General features: G+C 36.3%; 1 pseudogene; it reads left to right on the top strand.

Annotated features, from left to right (window-relative positions):
- Nucleotides 1–3,245: 3,245 nt before the first annotated feature.
- LOC120116356 lies at nt 3,246–18,734 on the top strand (annotated as a pseudogene).
- The last annotated feature ends 622 nt before the right edge of the window (nt 18,735–19,356 follow it).

Here is a 19,356-nt window from a genome sequence, read left to right as displayed (position 1 = left end):
TCCGACACATCTATGGTAAGACGCAGACCAGGTAAGAAATAGGGTATCCGATCAACCCATTTATTTTTTAAATGATCGGTGGCGACTCCAATCCACATTTTTCAAGTCGAAGCCCAATTCCGGAGCCCAACCGAAAGGCGGTTGCGACAATAATAAAATATAAAGGGGTCGGATTGGATGAAAAGCGAAATTGGGGACCGTTTTTAAAAGAAATTAAGGTTGAATTCGATGAAAAGGGGGGCAAATCAAAGCTTTTAAAAGAGTGAGGGATCAAAAATAGAGTTTACCCATTTAAGAAGCAAAACACGCGGACCCTTAACTACTGGGTCGGGTCGCACGGGGTCAATTTGGGTTCATGGGTCTCATATAAAATTCAATTTTTTAAAAAAGTTTCTCATTTCTTCATTTGAAAACCGAGAGCCCCCCCTAATTCTTCATTTTCTCTCATTGTTCTTCAAAATGAAGAACACTGGCCAACATTCAACCAGATTTCCAGAAATCGGCGGTTGCTCCGCCTCGCGCCGCCTCGCCGTCGCCATTCAACGGTAGTAAAACCCCAAAAAAATTTGATTTTTTTAAAGCTCCCAACCCCTATTTCAAAATATCCGAATAGTTTTTTGAGAATCGACCTCGGGATTGCTAGATCTACAAAGATGGATCTTGGAAACTTTTTCGTTCATCGGCCAGAAACTATTTTATTTGGTGTTTCTCAAGTCGAAAACGAAGAGAAAAAGGGTATGAAACTAACATGCATACTCAAAAACGCACAAAGGTGAGTTCTTTACCTTTAACTTGCATTCGAAAGTAAAAATGCTTCGAATATACTCGTAGTTTGCTTGAAATTTTGCTTGTTTATTTCGTATAAAAAAACCGTAGTGTATAAATGAACTGATTACATGTATTTATAGCCTCAGATTTGACTATTCTTAGAGTCCGATTTGGACTAAACTGCTCCTATTCTAGTGCTTAATCCCGAGTGAAACTCGGTTTTGTTGGTTGATGAGAGTCCTGCTAACACACACCCGTGGTGTTTGGTTTGAATGTGCGAGGAATGGCCGTGGAAAGCGGCGGGGATGAGAAACGTGGAGCATGTGGACATGCGACGTGGCTGGTATGCTAGGGTTCTGGAAACCCTAACTGGCTGGTCTGGTTCGAGTATAGGCTGCACACGTGGGCTACCAGAGTTGGTTTTATTTGTGCGGGCCTGTATAAAAATAAAAATATAAGCATGTATATTATATAATATAATTAGCAAATATTATATAATATAACGACATTATTTAACGAATGAAATTTAGTGTCTTCAATTTTTACAAATTTATTTTGATGGGAAAATGATTTTTTTTATATTTAAAGTCATTTAGATTTCATTTTTTTTAAATATGATAAACGTTACTGTAAACATCGTAAATCAACTGAAACATCTAACGTTTTTGAAAAAATGACTAAAATATTATGGTTAATCTCCTTTTCTACTACAATTATACCTGACACGAATACTATGGTTGGTCTCATGAAGATGCCAAAAACGAGGACGTTTTATAAATATATATCATGTTCATATCTCTCATTAGTATAAGTATATTTATATTTATATTGGTGAGATACATGAACATGATATATATTCTAAGAGAGATGATGGAACTCATTGTGTTAAAAAGAAGAAAGACTTAAGGGTCACATTTGTTCCTGTAATAGACTTAATTTATCAATTTTCGTCCCTATTGTATTTTCGTATCAATTTAGTTATCAAAGTTACTTAATTACATTATTCTATACTCTATCCTTAACTTAAAACCCTAAATTACAAATTTAAAATCAGGATTTATAATTTAAAGCATTAAGTTAAGGATATGATATAAAACGATGCAATTGAGCAATTTCAAGGACTAAATTGATACGAAAATATGACAGAGACAAAAGTTACCTTTTTAACAAAGAAGAAATTTCGTTTTCAAAAGAAAGGACATAAAAATACAATCTTTCCCCTTGAACCATAATTACAGATATATGGTGGTTGAGATTTTGATTGATCCGTAAAATTCGTTAATACATTATTTGTTATAGACAAAGGCACATGAAAAGTTCATTTTAGTTCTAAAGTTAAATGATGGTAGGGCATAGTGGATATTTTTTATAGGGTCAATTACATCAATCTTCATTGAATTTTACTCTCTCTCCTATTTTACTCATTGTATTTTAAATTCGTTCAATTTTCTTCTTGAACTTAAAACATTTGATTTTTTGGGTCATTCCGACGTTAAATAGTTAACGATGTTAAAACACCGTTTTATAAAAAAAATCACGAAAATGATGTCATTTTACATTTATATAAAAATCCATTTATAATGTCGATAGTGAGAAAATGACTAAGTGACAAAAAATATATTAAGTTCAGTGAATAAATTAAATGAATTTAAAATACATTGAGTGAAGTAGAAAAGGAAGTAAAGTGTAATGATGATTAGTGTCATTTATCCTTTTTTATATTTATTTCTTTCTCGATAAAAACATCTTAAAATATGCGTTTTTTATGAAAATAAAAACAATTAGTTTTATTCGAAGAGAAAATATTTAAAATTACACTAACGATTTACAATAAAAAAATAAATCTTTTATAACTATAGGATATTATTTTATTCTCTCGACTATTAAAAATTATAAAATAATCCTTCAATTATAAAATATTATTTTGTTGAGTCTTTCGACTATTAAAAATTACAAAATCGTCACCCGATTCATTATGTTTCAAACTTGTCATTTTTGTTAAAAAAATGACGGTATTATGAGTTGAACGTTAGCATGCTAAATGTGATATGATAAAATATGATTCCATAATCTTAAACGACTATCATACCTAAGTCATAATGTTAAAGTCCAACTTATTCAATCGTCAATTTTTTTTTACAGAAAATGACGAGTTTGGAGCATAATGAATAGTCAGATAACTATTTTGTAACTTTTTAACAGTCAAAGAACTTAAAAAAAATAACATTCTACACTTGAAAGATCATTTTATAACTTTTAATAGTTGAAGGACTTAAATAAAACAATATTATATGCTCAGAGATCATTTGTATACTTTATTCTCTCTTTATTACTTGAATTCTAAAATCCTAAGCTTGAATCGTCCAAAACCCTGGTCCATTGGTTCAGTTGAAATTCTTGGCCCAATTGAAAAATATTGGATTGGGTTATTTATGGCTAGGCTGCTCCTTTGTCACCCATCTCCGTTTATATTCATTTCTTCAAGCTCTCGCTCGCTCGCTCGATCTCTGTCACAAATTCGAAACCTTAATTGACACACCAAAACAATAAAAGATCGGATCGAAGAATCCGCCGGAAGTGGAAGGCTGTATTCTCCGGCACTGATCTAATTGTTTCTTCAAGGTCCCCGAGTCAACTCGCCCAGAAATCACTGCCGGCAACGACAATCGGAGGAGAGGGAGAGGGAGTGATGGCGGATCCGGCCAACACTCCACTTGGAAAAATGCTATTGGAGGAGATCACTCCCTTGGTTATGGTACTCTGCACTCCACTTGTGGAACAATCTTGCCTCAAGACCGGAATATCCTTTGTCCAGATGCTCTCCCCTTTCTGCGACTTCACAAACATTGACGGTGAGAATTTTAAAATTTCTTTTTTACGGATTATATAATGTGAATTTATACTTATATATGTATGTATGTATATCACATTTGAAGTGATATTTGTTTGTTGCTAGTTACTTATCTTGATTTTCGTGGCAGTGCCTGTACGGACGGTGAGTGATCAACCCTACAGGTTGCGGAAGTTCAAATTGCGCTTGTTTTACTCCTTCCATATTCGGCAACCGAATCTTGAGGTAATTTCTATTGAGATCACCAGTTTCGTAGCTTAATAATGTAGTGCTAAATGATTTAATCAGTTTACTTAAGTTGGTATGAATTGCAATCGGCACTAGTTGAGTTGGAAGCTACATAGAGCTGTTTCTGTTGGAATTGATTGTTGAGCTTTGATTAAGTATTTTGGCTTTGGAATAATGCAATCTTTAATTCAGTTGATTTGAGGGTTTTGTTGTGCATTGCAAAATAGGCAGATGAAGGAAGTTGATGGGTTTTGGTTTGGTTGGAATAAAAGTTGGTGGATTTGAGCTCTATAGTGCACGTGCAGTTTCAATCCATTTCGACCATGTTATAATGTTCATCTTTAGATTTTGATGGTTTTTTTCTGAAACTAAATTTTGATCTCCTAGGTAGCAAAAGAGAGGCTAAAGCAGGTTATTACCCGTGCGGGAGAGAAATTTTTTCTTGAATCTTCAGAACCATCTCAAGTTAATGATCTTCTCTCTAGTAAGTTTACATTTGATTTTTATATTTCTAGTATATTAGCGATTTGATTCCTTGGTGGCTAGTTTTTCACTTTTACTAAATAATTGAGATTTTCTGATCTCATTGCTTGCCCTTTCTTTTTTGGTTTTACTAAAAAACCACCTTGCTGCTTTCATTTATATATGGTGAATGTTTTTTTTTGCAGGGCCTGAATCTGAAATTTTACCATCGTGGTTTCAGTTTTTTAACAAAGAGCTTGTACGGACATTATATTTTTCAGATCATGAAGCTTTTGACCATCCTGTGGCATGTAAGCTTTGGAAAATTCAGAGAACTTGCCTTTTTTTCCTGTTGCATGATTAAGATATACTAATCTTGTTTCTTTCACTTACGAGTTTCATTAAAACGTTTATTCTGGACATTGCATATGATTAAGTTGATTATTTCTATTTATAAAAAAAAGTTGTTGATTATTTCTTTTCCAAAATGATCTGTAGGCCTTTTGGTTGTGTCCTCGAAGGATGATGAACCTATAAACAGATTTGTAGACCTCTTTAACACCAGCAAATTGCCCTCTCTTCTCAATGATGGTGAAATGGACACAAAGATTTTGAAGCATTACTTACTTGTGCATGATGATCAAGACGGTCCTTTAGATAAGTATGCCACACTTTCTTATCTTGCTATGATTTTTTGATAGAAAAGATAGGCCTCGTTAAAATCCCCCTTCATAACCGTTAAGCTACAAAGGTATCTCAACGGACATTGGAAGGAGGAAAAGAGTGCCTTAAAATTTTATTACTAAAAACCAGATACAACATGAGTACAAAAGACCAAAATGCATCCAAACATTACCTACCACCGAACAACAAAACAACCCAGTACATATCAACTAACCAATCTCCAATTTAGCATACTCATCTGCCTTGTAATTGGCACCTCTCATAATATGCCTAATGACCACACCCCCTACTTGACACAATATTAGCAATGTCAATCACCACTGCCTTAAACAAACCCCTGATGCCCACTATGAATCCAAAAATAGCTGCAAACCCCTCTTGATAGCCAACAATTATGCCAAAATTGGAGGACCAGAACCAACTTTCTTAGAAAAAGAATCCAACATTACACCATTTTCGTCCCAAAGCAAACCACCTATGCCACCCTTCTGCCAATGGCTATCCATAGCACCATCCACGTTTACCTTAAAGAAACTTGGCGGAGGAGGAGACCAGCCTTCACGAATAGAAGAAAACCTTTTTGAACATTGGTAGGAGTCTGCTAGCGAAAGATCGCCCACTAGACTGTCAAAAAGGCCTGAATGATTTTGAAACTTTGAAGAAAACCATGATGCCACTCTGAATCTAACCAGGAAATAAAGCTGAACTCGATCAAGATTCCCTTTATTACAAACAATTTCGTTTCTTTGCTTCCAAATCGACCGCACGATTGCTCCAGGAATAAAGGTTTATATGGACGAATGCTGGACCAAACCAAACCAGGTCGAGAGTAAAACATGCGGACTCTCGGGGGGACGTCAAAAGAGATATTCCATATGCTCAACACACTCGTCCAAATACCCCAAGAGACATTGCAGGAAACAAATAGCTGAAAAACTGATTTTGGATAAGCGCCACACAAGGGACACGATTGATCCTCAATCCCCACTACACCACGCTTAACTAATTCAACTTTTACTGCCACATTGCTGTGAACCACCTGTCACACGAAAGACTCCACCCGAGGAGGGGCAACCCCAAGCCACACATATTTTGACCATAAAAAATTAACTTCAGACCTATCAAACATAAGCCGCATGCACGATTTCACCGAGAAACAGCCCGTCTCCCTGTCAAACATAACTATCATCTATCAAATCCGAGGAGTGAAAATTGCATAACAACGAAAGCAATTGCTATGATTGAAACTATAAAGTACAAACAATAAGCATGACAATGATGCTGTTAAACACTGATCTATCATTTCAGAATAACATGCATGCCTTCATAGGGCTTAACCTTTTATTATCCTGTTTCAAGATGGTAGAGCAATGCACTTCCTTATTCAAACTTGTACAATGGCTGCATGCATGGCTTGGAAGAATGTTACTGTTCAACCTAATTGAATGCGTTAGATTTACCTACCATCTCTATGAGATAGGAAATGAGACCGTGCGGAGAATGAGCAGAACATGGGTTTGAATAGAAAAAGACTACCGAGATTCCCATCATGCACAAAGAAACCCACATTACATGGAATAAGACAAATGAAAGGATTTGGGTAGAAAACATCCTCAAAGATGCTTGTAGGAAATGGATCAACATAATGTGAAAATTGGAATAGAATGAGCCTTTTTTTAGCCTGGGGAAGCCAATTTCAGACTAACTTACATTTAATTAATGCCATTCAGGATTTTCTCATAAGTTCTACACTTCTACTTAATTGTTGGATAGTTTTGATAATATAATCAACAAAAAGGAAGCTAAAGACCTGATATAGATTAAACAATAATATTTCTACATTTTTCAGTTAATTAAGTGGATGCCATATGGGTGAAATGAATATATGATAAGATCTGTAGTGCAGCTAGCTGAATGTTATTTTAATTTATTTTTTGATTGCAGAGCTACTAAGCTTTTGTCTGAGATGAGAAATGCATTTGGCCAAAATGACTGTCAAATAGTTAGCATTAATTCTTCTCAAGATGGCCAAATCCATCGTCAAGATAACCCTTGGGTTCCATTTGTATATTACTTGACTTTGAGGGATTATTATCTTTCAGTTATTTACTTGTTCATAGGAAAATGTTAGCTGAATCTTATGTTGGTTCAAGGTGCAGCTAAAGTATATAACAAATAATGCTTTAATTCATGTTCTTTTGTGACAGAAACCTGATACTTTACCTACTGAAAATCTCGGTGGTTTCCTCGATCTTGATGACTTGAATGAGGTAACTGTCCAACTCCTTGATCTAATATTCTCGGGTACTTTTGTTTGTCATTCTACTTATGGTTGCATTATTCGGTACCAGATAAAGGATTTTTTGCTAGAATTATCATCTAAACATATCATTCCTTACATGGAACAAAAGATACGTGTGTTGAACCAAGAGGTATTTTAGCTCCCCAACTTTGTTCCTCATGTTCTTATCAGAATTTCAATATATTGGTTTCTCCCATGAAATTCTCAAATAATGTTAATATTCCTCATGTTATCTTTCATATTAAAATTAGGTTTCTGCAACAAGGAAAGGTTTTAGGAACCAAATTAAGAACTTTTGGTGGAGGAAGGGGAAAGATGATACAGTAGTTACCGCTAATGGTCCTGTGTAAGTGATGCTGTTCATTCATTGAGATTCAAATCTGTTTCTCGTTTCTTCTTGAGTTTATCCTAATTTAGTTTTATTTCATCTGTTCATAGGTATACCTTTAACTCAATTGAATCTCAGATTAGAATTTTTGGTGACTATGCATTCATGCTAGGAGACTATGAACTTGCACTATCAAATTATCGCCTAATTTCCACTGATTACAAGATTGATAAAGCCTGGAAGCGCTATGCTGGTGTGCAGGTTATTTCAAATGCCCTCTCTCTCATGCTTACTCTTAATACCGTTTTCTCTGTTCTCTAGATTGATTTTTTTTTCTTTTCACTTACTTGGTTTGTGTTTCATGTGAATGGTTTGCTACTTCAAAATATAAGGATAGCATGTATTCATGTTTATTCTCTTTGAAATAGATCTCATGAAAACCTTTTACTGTGTATTTGGGCTGTCATATGGATTTATTGTACCTATTTTGCAACTTTATCGTATCTTGTTCATTTCTTCAGGAGATGATGGGACTTACCTACTTCATGCTTGATCAATCAAGAAAAGATGCAGAGTATTGCATGGAAAATGCATTTAATACTTATTTAGTATGTATAGTTCTTGGCTTCTTTCCTTTTTATTTGTAACTGTTTTAGGCTTTTGAACAGAATATATTTTATCATATATGATTTATACTAATTTTCTTATAGCTTTCCTTCAGGTACCTTTCTTTTCTTAAAAGCAATCCATAGCATGGAACCCTTGGTTTTTAAGCCAAGAAGAAAATTGACCAATTGACGAGTATATGAAAAAAATAGAAACTACTAAATTTAAGTGAACTAATTCTAGATATCATCATTTTTTTGCTTTATATTCACATGACCTGTTTGATATAGCCATTTCTGCCTCAAATTATCAACATCTTAAACATCCATTTTGCTATAGTTGGTGTTGATTCTTGCTTTTATATTAGCAGTTAGGTTTTAACCATGAGTAAGCTTAATGTGTTTGCTGGGATTGAAGAAGTTATCATGAGAGTGACGGAAATTTTGGTAAAGTCATTTGCGTGTGATTTGTGGTGGATGGTGATTGTGGCTTGCAATAGCTAGGTCAGATGGATACTGTTTTCTTAATAAGCCAGCGATAAACTTAATGGGTTCTTCAATAGTAAAGAAATCCCCTTGGTATAAGAAAAATGGCCTTCATTGTTGTTTCGTTATATGCTGATCCAGTAGTTAACATGTAAAGTACTTATGGCCTTGGGGATGATTTGGGATTTTTGTTTTGCTAGATTGAGCCAGGTCTTATATTGGTTTGCTTAAGTGATTCGGATCAGTTTGGTGACAGTTAATGTTGGCAGATTCCAAGTTAAACTTTTTTCTGTAGCAAACACCAACTGAGTGTTAATTCCACACATTGATTTTTCTTTTTCCTTTATTTATTCAATTATTGCAGAAACTTGGATCTGCTGGTCGACAAAATGCTACCAGATGTGGCCTTTGGTGGGTAGAGATGCTGAAGACAAGAGACCAGATTAAAGAAGCAGCCACTGTTTATTTCCGCATTTGTGGTGAGGTAATGTTCTATTCCCTAGGAATTACTTTGGGAAAGTGCATATTATCTGCCACTCAGCCTTTTTTGTTTTCTCCCCTTAGGATCCTTTACATTCGGCTGTGTTGCTTGAGCAAGCATCTTTTTGCTACTTGTTATCAAAACCACCAATGTTGCATAAATATGGGTTTCATCTTGTTCTCTCTGGTGATCATTACAAAAAATGTGATCAGGTATCCAAAACCCTTGAGTATTGCGGGAATATATCAAATCTTCCCTCTTCTAATATTTTACAATGTCTTCTTCAGATTAAACATGCGATTCGTGCATATAGAAGTGTTATTCCTGTTTACAAGGAAACCTCTTGGAGTCTTATTAAAGATCATGTTCATTTCCACACTGGACAGTAAGCTTCATATATGGTGCAGCTTGATCCTATATGAATGCAGTTGTTGCAGAGTTTTATTGTGGAGTTTTTTAATAAAGCGCACTTGATATAGGTGGTATGCATTACTTGGCATGTATGACGTTGCTGTCGCTCATATGCTGGAAGTCTTGGCCAGCACTCATCAGTTGAAGGCAAAGCAGGAGCTGTTTCTGAGAGATTTTCTTCAGATTGTCCAGGTGGATCAGATGTTAATTTGATTTCCTTTGTGCTTCGTTGAATGAGGAATCTGAAAAAATGATATCGGAGCTTCTTAGATCATAGAAAATCTACCCTATGTTTGAAAAGTGGGCTTGTCTTATTAGTTTGTTAAGTTATAGTTTAACAGGGTTGTTTAATTGCTTTTTTCTTTAATGTGTGATACAGGAAACTGGGAAGACATTTGAAGTAGTGAAACTTCAGTTGCCTGTTATCAACATTTCCACCCTTAAAGTCATATTTGAAGATCATAGAACTAATGCCTCTGCTGAAGCTGTAAGTGAAATCGTTCTTGTGGATAAGAATGTTTGGAGGGCATTCAAGTATCTGAAAGAGATGTTTCATTGTCTTGAAACTTGTAACCAACCCTAAACATATTGGCTTAAGGCTTGCTAGTTGGTTTACTTTTATTGTGATTTTTTGCATGGAATTACTGAAATAAATTTGTAAACATAAACAAAATATGCTCTCTGTACTTCATCTATATACTTATCTATTTTGTTTCAAAAGTAAGATTATTTATGGATGATGCCATAGACTCATGGGTGTTTCATTCTTTCCCAGGCTAGTGTCAGAGAAAGTGTTTGGCGTTCACTGGAGGAGGACATAATCCCATCATTCTCTACTTCCAGGTTCAACTGGCTGGACTTACAATCAAAGGTTATACCACGGAAGTATAAAGAATCAAATATTTGTGTGGCAGGAGGTATGAAGGTCTTATTACAATTAATGTTAATAATTGTCTTCTTAACTTAGAAATTAGAATTCTGTCGGAACAAATACTTAGAAGGTTTTTGGCTGGCGGCTGGTTCTAGTTTACTATTTTTTAGCAACAAAGCATATTACAAATATTTGACAGTGAGGTCAGCTTCATAGTTTATCGTTTCCTAACTAACTCGATAGGCCCAAACTAGAACAAGATAGGCGTAGAATCCTTTACTGCTAATTTTGTGTTCAAGGTTCTATTGCTTTATGCAAATTCTATTCACCAATGTATTCTTTGAATTATAAAATCCTTTTCTTCAGCTGTCTTTTCAATCTTTGGATAAAACTATTAGAGTTTAGAGTAGAATGCATGAAATATATTCATGTATGCTACATGAACTTAAATTCTTAGTGAATGAGAATTTTCAAGGATTTATACTTAATGCATGAAATTGATTAATATATGCTACATGAGCTTGTATTTTTTGTCTTGGCAATAATGCTACTGGCTGTGAAATAGAAATTTCAGGGATTTTATAGTTCAATTTAGATTTGCCTGTAGTGATCCTTTCCTACCATATTGTTGAAGATTTTGCATTCCTGTGATGAAATTTTAGATTGAACCATTAAATTGGAATCCCAAACTTTTACCTATAGTAATATATGATAGTCATTTCATTGATGGGCTTTTTTGTGGATATATTCATCTGTTTGCAGAAGCAATAAAAGTGGATATTGAATTTAAAAACCCTCTGCAAATCCCTATTTCTGTCTCAAGTGTTTCTTTGATGTGTGAGCTCTCTGCAAATTCCGAAGAAGGCAAGTTTTCAAAGTCTGCTAACCTTTTCTTTTAGGCCCTGATCCTTTCAACTCTATATTGATTAAAATTGTTTTTGTTGCATCAATTACGACGCAGATGCTAATAGTTCAAACATTGAGCTCCAGAATAATGAAAGCAAAACATCAACCTCCACTGGGTATGTGTTACCTTGTTCCTATATATAGGTGTATGTATATATATGCATACATGCATTGATTTGTTTATAATATTCTTCCTCTTGGGAGGTTCCAATACTTCATTGCTGTATACAGATGCTGATGTAGGTGTTTGCATGATGAATGCAGGGATATTGATTCGTCTTTGATTTTATCTGAGGTTGACTTCTCGTTAGAAGGGGGTGAAACAACCTTGGTGAGTATTTTACTTGAATACTCAAATAATTTATAGATGACAGTGTTGGCATGAATTGACATCTATATTAATTATATTTGTGAAGATTTCTGAAAGCTTAATTGGTTTTATGGACTCTTATAGAATTGTGTAGGAAAGTGAAATTATGAGGAAGAGTATATCTCCTGATTGGTTGTCGTGGATATCTCAGTGTATTTCAACAGCTTCAATCTCAGTTCTCGTAAACGGGTCTCCATCGGAAGAGTTCCACATGGCCAAAGGACTTAGGCAAGGGTGCAGTTTATCTCCGCTACTGTTTAACATTGTAGGTGAGTTGCTTAATTTGATGATATCTAAAGCAGTGGACAGGGGTCTGTTTCAAGGCTTTGTTATTGGGGAATCTGAAAATTCTGTTCGATTGACACATCTACAATTTGCAGATGACTTGATCATCTTCTGTCAAGCATCTCTCTCCCAGATTAAAAATGTCAAGAGAGTATTGAGGATTTTTAGTGTTATGACAGGGTTGCATCTTAATCTAGCTAAGAGTAAGCTATTTGGTATTAATGTGGAAGAGGAAGTTTTATCAGAATGGGCATCTTCGGTGGGCTGTTCTATTGATTCTCTTCCAACAGATTACTTGGGACTTCCTCTAGGTGCTAAGAAAACTCAGAAGCCTTATGGGATCCAGTTTTCAAGAATTTTAGTTCCAAACTAGCCGGCTGGAAAGCTAATTGTCTCTCATTGGCGGGCAGGACAGTTTTATTAAAGTCGGTGTTAACATCCCTACCAATATTCTTCTTATCTCTTTTTAGAATGCCTTGTAAAATTGGTAAGAAGCTTAATTCTTTAATGGCCAGTTTCCTATGGGGGGATAATGAGGACAAAAGGAAGATACACTGGGTTAATTGGAAATCAGTCTGCACGCCTCTAAATTGTGGTGGCCTTGGTGTTCTTGATGTGAACATATCTAATCGGGCTCTTTTGGGAAAATGGGTGTGGAAGTTCGCCAATGAAAAAAATACTTTGTGGAAAAGTGTGTTATGTTGCAGGCACAAGGTAAGTAGTAATTCCATGTCTATTTGTAAGGTTTTTTCGCCCAAATCTTCTTGGATTGGAGAGGGATTGCCAACAATTTCTTGAAGAACGACTCGGAGGGTGAACGTATCAGATCTAACTCCAAGTTGAAACTGGGAAATGGAAAGTCTATTGCATTTTGGACGGATTCATGGGCTGATGAGTCTCCTTTAAAATATCTTTTCCCTAGAATGTATGCGTTGTCAACAAATAAATGGGGTATGGTCGCTGAGTTTGGAAGTTCAGATTCGAACGGTTGGGTGTGGAACATCGATACCAGAAGGAATTTGTGTGACTGGGAGTTGGATCAGTGGCTGGATTTAATGACAAAACTGAAGGACTTTAAACTGACTGATTCAGTTGAAGACTTTCTGTCTTGGTCTGCAAGTGGGGATGGACTGTTTTCAGTGAAATCTTGTAGAAAGGAACTCGGCAAGGTGTCTGGGGAGTCAGATTTATGGGTAAAAGGGGTGTGGCAGGGTTTATCTCCTCCTCGTGTTGAAGTCTTCCTGTGGCAGCTAGCTCATCAGAAAGTGGCGGTGAGAGAGGAGTTGGTGAAAAGAGGTTTGCAGCTAGGGGATGAAATTTTATGTCCGTTTTGTAAAAAACAGGTGGAATCAGTTCAGCATTTATTTATTTCATGTGATGTTGTTTGGGAACTTTGGAACAAGATAGCAAGCTATTGGGAAATAGCCTTAGTCCTTCCAAAGGATCCACCTTCTTTGCTATGTTCTTGGGGTGAGCTTAGGGGGAAATCGTTGATTTGGAAATTTATCCCGGGAGTAGTATTTTGGTCGATATGGAAAGCTAGGAATGCAATGGTGTTCGATGGTTCCCCCTTGGATAGGATGTCTCTGTTTTTTTATTGCTAGATTCAGGTTATCTAAATGGTTTCTAGCCAAGTATCCTAAGTGTCCTATTCAGGAGGATGTGCTGATTGGTGATCCATCTCTTGCAGATGGTATTAAAGCTCTCAACATTTACAATTTTCAGGTTTCGCTGGATTCCACCCCCTATGGATTTTTTGAAGATGAATGTCGATGGAGCTGTTGACTTGATGGCTCAAATGGAGGTATAGGAGGTATTTTGAGAGATTGGAATAGCAACTCCCTTCTGACTTTTTCAGAAAATGTAGGTCAGGGTCCCCCGCCGGTTGCTGAGTTAAAGGCTATTAAGAGAGGCATTGAAATCTATATGTCTTCTTGTTGGGTTAAGGTTGGAAGGTTGATTGTGGAAAGTGACTGTAAGTCGGCTGTGGAATGGGTCCATACACCAGCAATGGCCCCAGTTTTTATCCTCCCATTAGTTAAAGAGATTTCATCTTTTATCACGGACAGGGTGCACTCTATTAGACTGATTCCAAGGGTGTGTAATGGGGAGGCTGATAGTTTAGCAAAGATGGGAATTGGTTGATGTTTAGTCGTTTCCAGTGCGTTTTATCGTTTGAGTTTAGGTTTTCGGTTATGTTGAGTATCTTAGTCTGTTGTGTTTTTTCAGTACGGTGTCTACGTTAAATCTTATGTAATTTCGGAGGAGTAATAAAGTTTCTAAGGCACTCTTTTCCTCCTTCTTTGATCAAGAAGGAGGTTTTTAAGGAGGCCTGTCATTCTTATCAAAAAAAAAAAAATACTTTTCTCATAAGTTACTATAATTTTCTGAACATTTACTATATCTTATTTCAGGTGCAACCAACTGTTACTCCAAGAATAGAAGGCATTCTGAAAATAGTTGGTGTGAGATGGAAATTGTCGAGTTCAGTAGTAGGTTTATGTAATTTTGAGTCTAGCCATGCAAACAGAAGAGTTGTCAAGGGAAGAAGGAAAGCTAAGCATTTTCCAAGCAATGATTTGAAGTTTCTAGTGATTAAGGTGCACATGTTTCCTCTGAACCTGTTTTTATTGTGCTCTCCCTTGTAGAACTGCATCTAACTTGCACCGACTTTTTATGAATGTCTAGAGTACACCGTGACTCGAGGGTTTTATTCATTCTTTACCAGAAGAAAAAACCTATGCGGGAGACTTGCGGCTTCTTGTGTTTGAACTAAGTAACCAATCAAAGTTTCCTATCAAGGTGCACTTTTCTTTACTCATTTTGGTGTTAGAATCTTTCTATATTGCTGTTGACTTGGTGTCAACCAACTCTGTCCGCATTCTAAAAAAATTTCAATATGCATCTTTATCCTGTATTTGTGTGGGTTTTATTTTTGCCAAGTAATTAAAGCTAGCTAGTCTAGACTGCTCCTTGGTCTAGCCTCAAGTGATGCCTGAGTTTGGCAGGGATTACTTGCTGCAGTTCCCTCATATATGCGCCTTCAGGCTTGTGTAGTGTGTCCTTTTATATAGCATGGATTGTTTTAATTGTTGTTTATTTTATAATGGGGGTTATAATAATGTTCTGACAGAACCTAAAGATGAAGATCAGCAATCCCAGATTTCTATATGCTGGGGATCAAAGGGAGTTGAATGTAGACTTTCCTGCTTGCTTAAAAAAGATGAAAGTTGAGAAAACCAGTGGGCATACTAATGATAATAAAATGTCGCAGAATGTATTTCACTTTCCTGAGGTAACGTTTCAGTGCATGCTTTGATGACAATTTATATCCAATCTGTAGTACCTTGTCATTCATATATTTTACATTTATCTATGCTTCAGGATATATCAGTGCAGGATGAAACATCATTATCATGGCCACTTTGGTTTCATGCTTCTGTTCCCGGAAATATTCCTCTGTACATTACAATATATTACGAAATGGAAGGTGTATCAAGCATCATGAAATATCGCACTCTACGCATGCATTATAATTTGCAGGTAAGTTCTTGAGTAGGACAAGGCTGAGGGGGCTGAGGGTTCATAGTATGATTCTTTTCCCTTTCTCTTGCTATATTATTACCAGTGATAGCTTACAATATGGATTGTTTCTTGATTAATCGTTGTTTAGCTTCGTCTTAAGAAATCAACCTGTAAAGTAACAAGGGAAAAGGTACAATCAACATGTTTTTTTATAATAAGGAAGGCCTCATTAAAACCCCCTTCATATCCGTCAAGCAACAAGGACTTAACGAACATTGGAAGGAGGAAAAGAGTGCCTTATAAATTTTATTGCATAATAACCAAGTACAATAAGATTACAAGACCGGCAAAATCCTTTACCGCCCGCAACACTGCGTAAAGATGCACTACAATTAAGCATAATAATTACCCTACAAAAAACAACCTTCTAATAAAACTCAGCCTGGAACAAACTCAAACATAAACCTAAGCTATCAAAAATTCCCTAGAAGCAGGACAGCAACAAAATTAGATCCCCTCCACTTAACCAATCCCTAGTTTAGCGAATTTATCCGCTTCCCAATTAACTGCTCTCACCACATGACGCACAATGACACCTTTATGTACCACAATCTCTGCAATATCTTTTACTAAGGATAGGAACATCGGGGTGGAACTTAATGGATTTTTTATCTAGTCGACTGCCACAACACTATCTGATTCCAAAATAAGCCTTTTATTTGCCGACAACCCCAAATCCAGAAACAAATTCAAGCCTCTTTTTATCGCCATCAACTCTGCCATAATAGGAGGTCCGGATCCAATACCTTCAGAGAACGATCCCAACATAACTCCTTTCTCATCGCAATCAACATGTTAATCTATTTATGGTAGCACACAGAGAACATTTTAATCTATTTATGGAAAAAGAAAATTATTGGGGCAGCAATATGCTGTGGCTAATTTCTAGAAAATATCCGTTTGAATTTTGTTCAATAGAGAACAATCAAGATCATGATGTATAAAGCCACCTAGCCATTCTATTTTTTTTCTCTTCGTCTCTTCTAGGTTTTACCATCAATGTATGTATCATTTGAACTTAGTGCTCGCCCAGCAAGATCACAAGAGTTCCTCGTGCGCATGGATGTTGTCAACAAGACCAGTTCTGAATGCTTCCAGGTTCATCAGTTGTCATCTGTTGGGCAGCAGTGGGAGATCTCATTGCTTCAACCTGTTGATAGCATCTTACCTTCTCAATCTTTATTTGCTGGTCAATCATTCTCATGTTTCTTCATGCTTAAGGTTGGTACAGCTATACAATAACTTGCACCTTGGATTATTCATATGGTATAAAAAAATTTATGCACTAGTTTTCCTTTAAATTTGTTCATCGAAGTTTTATAATGATCGGGATATTACATGTTCATAGCTAGCAATAGCATTAGGTGACTGTTTTGTCGGGCTATGGCTGGAGGGTGTTTGATCAAATGCCTTCCTGTTGGTTTCATGGGACGGGACAATAACTATAGATCATGATTGTATTTCTTTGAACTTAACTTCAATGCTCATTGATAAAAGACTGAACAATCTGTAAAATGATCGGGAAAGGGTTAAATCTGGGGCTTGGTCATTGTCAAGACTAGAGTAACATGATCCTTTCACATTTATAGATTTTGCATAAGTTGCGAATCTACCTTATATTCGTCTATCGACCTTATCACCTTTTAGTGTAAGTATGCATGCTATAGTCCACATATTAGCTTGGTAAAGGTACGTTTGTTATCTTGAATTCTTCAAATCCAAGTAACACTTGTTTGTTTCTTTCAGCTTTTCAACTGGTTGACTTAAGATTACTCTCTAATTTTCCTCAGGATCGCAGGAGGTCAGCAACTTCTGAAGATTGTACACCTCTTTCCCATATTCAAAGTGATGTAAGATTGGGCCCTCAGGATAACTATGAAGCCCCCTTTGATGTATCGAGTTCGCCTTTGGCTGATTTCCATGAATGTGAAAGATCATGCCAGGGAATGTCATCTCAGGTTTTGTAGCCTTCTTGCCTTTATGCCATTCGTTCGAATAACAATCAACTGGAGTGTCTATCCATATGTTGATTATCATGCATCATATATATACCATCACTTTATTCCCGACTCTCGAGCATATATTTTCAATGACGATGTTGCCTTTCTTTGTTATAAGTAGATCGCATTGATTATTTTTCTTGCACCAGGGGTATGAATCTAAAGTTGATTTCGTTTTCATCACTCAACTGCCAGAGGGTACTATCGATTCCGCTGCTCCTAATACACCGCTCGTCTTCTCACATCATGTTTGTGATTGCAGGTAAGTCCCGGTTAACTGCAATAATTTTTAACCATGAATTGGTAGGTGCCACTTATTTCTGATGTTTGCTTTCTATTTCCTTCCTTCTGTTAGTCTTTCTAGCATGACTCCAATATCATGGATAGTCGACGGGCGTCGGACCATTCAACATAACTTCTCGGCTCCTCAATGCGAAGTAAATTTGAAAATGACTATAACCAACTCCTCCGGTTCAGTTGCATCTGTCCATATCAACACATTCGATTCTCCCAGTAGTAACAGCCAACCCATCAACGAAGCCGCCACATCTCAGCCTCCAGCAAACCAAGCAGGATGGTCGGATATCCCCATTGTCGGTGATACAAAGATCACCACTAACGATGCCCTTGCAACACATTCTTCCAAGTCATTGTCCATCGAAAGCGTCCCCCAGTTCATTTGGTCAGGGTCGAGCTCCACTAAACTCACACTTCAACCTAGGTCGACCGCCGAAGTTCCCCTTAAGATTTGTGCTTTCGCTCCAGGGATATACGACTTGTCGAACTACGTATTGAACTGGAGTCTTACACCCGCCAAAGACCACGTAAATCAAGGAGAAGCGAGCAAGTCGTCCGGATCCTGCCAAGGGTATCCGTATTACCTTACCGTGCTCGAATCTACTCGAAATGGTAGTTAATGTTTACCAGTTTCTTGATGCATCATTACCGATGAGATCTTTGGTTTATAGTATTTTTTTGTAATTTCACATTTACGGTGCCTACAATGTATAATTCTCGGTATAATAGGAACTGAAAAAGCTGAGTAAAGATAGGAGATGAACTATTTTTAGACAACAATAAGGAAAATCTGAGAAATGAAGGAAAGAATTTGTTTATTATTTTTTATGGCTAGATTATGCTCTTGGTTAATTCAGTTTTGTAAGTAGGTTACTGGTTATAGAAATTTGTAAGGTAAAGAACCCAAATGGTCCCTTGGTTATAGGGTATTGTTTTATTAAGTCCCTAGATTATTAAAAGTTACAAAATGATCATTCGACTATAAAATTTTTCTTTGTTGAGTTCTTTGATTATTAAAAGTTGTGGATTATTATTAGGGTAAAGTATAGTAATGGTCATTGAATTTTTCTAAAGCTTTCGTTTAGGTCCTTCAATTTTTAAAACTTGTAATACAATCCTTTAAAATTTAGTCCGTTTGTAATATGGTTTCCGTCGTTATACTGTTGTTAGTACGTTTGCAATATGGTAACTGAACTTTTCATGCGCTTGCATTTAGGTCTCCCAACTTTTAAAACTTATAACACAGTCCTCAATTTCATTCTAAACTCCAAATTCTTTTTCGATCTCGAATTTTCTTTTTTGCTTCTCTCTTCTCATTTTCAGCGTAACTTTTCAATCGGGATACATAGGAAATTCTAATCTAACTTTGAATTATGCGGAGGTGTTACTTGAATAAGGGTCTATTGAGAGAAGACTCGACCAAGGGACTATCAAGA

The sequence above is a fragment of the Hibiscus syriacus genome, unplaced genomic scaffold (assembly GCF_006381635.1).
Source record: "Hibiscus syriacus cultivar Baekdansim isolate YM2019G1 unplaced genomic scaffold, ASM638163v2 tig00000913_pilon, whole genome shotgun sequence".
NCBI lineage: Eukaryota > Viridiplantae > Streptophyta > Magnoliopsida > Malvales > Malvaceae > Hibiscus > Hibiscus syriacus.
Note: the sequence above shows the minus strand (reverse complement) of the source record. Positions and strands in the feature narration are given on the sequence as shown.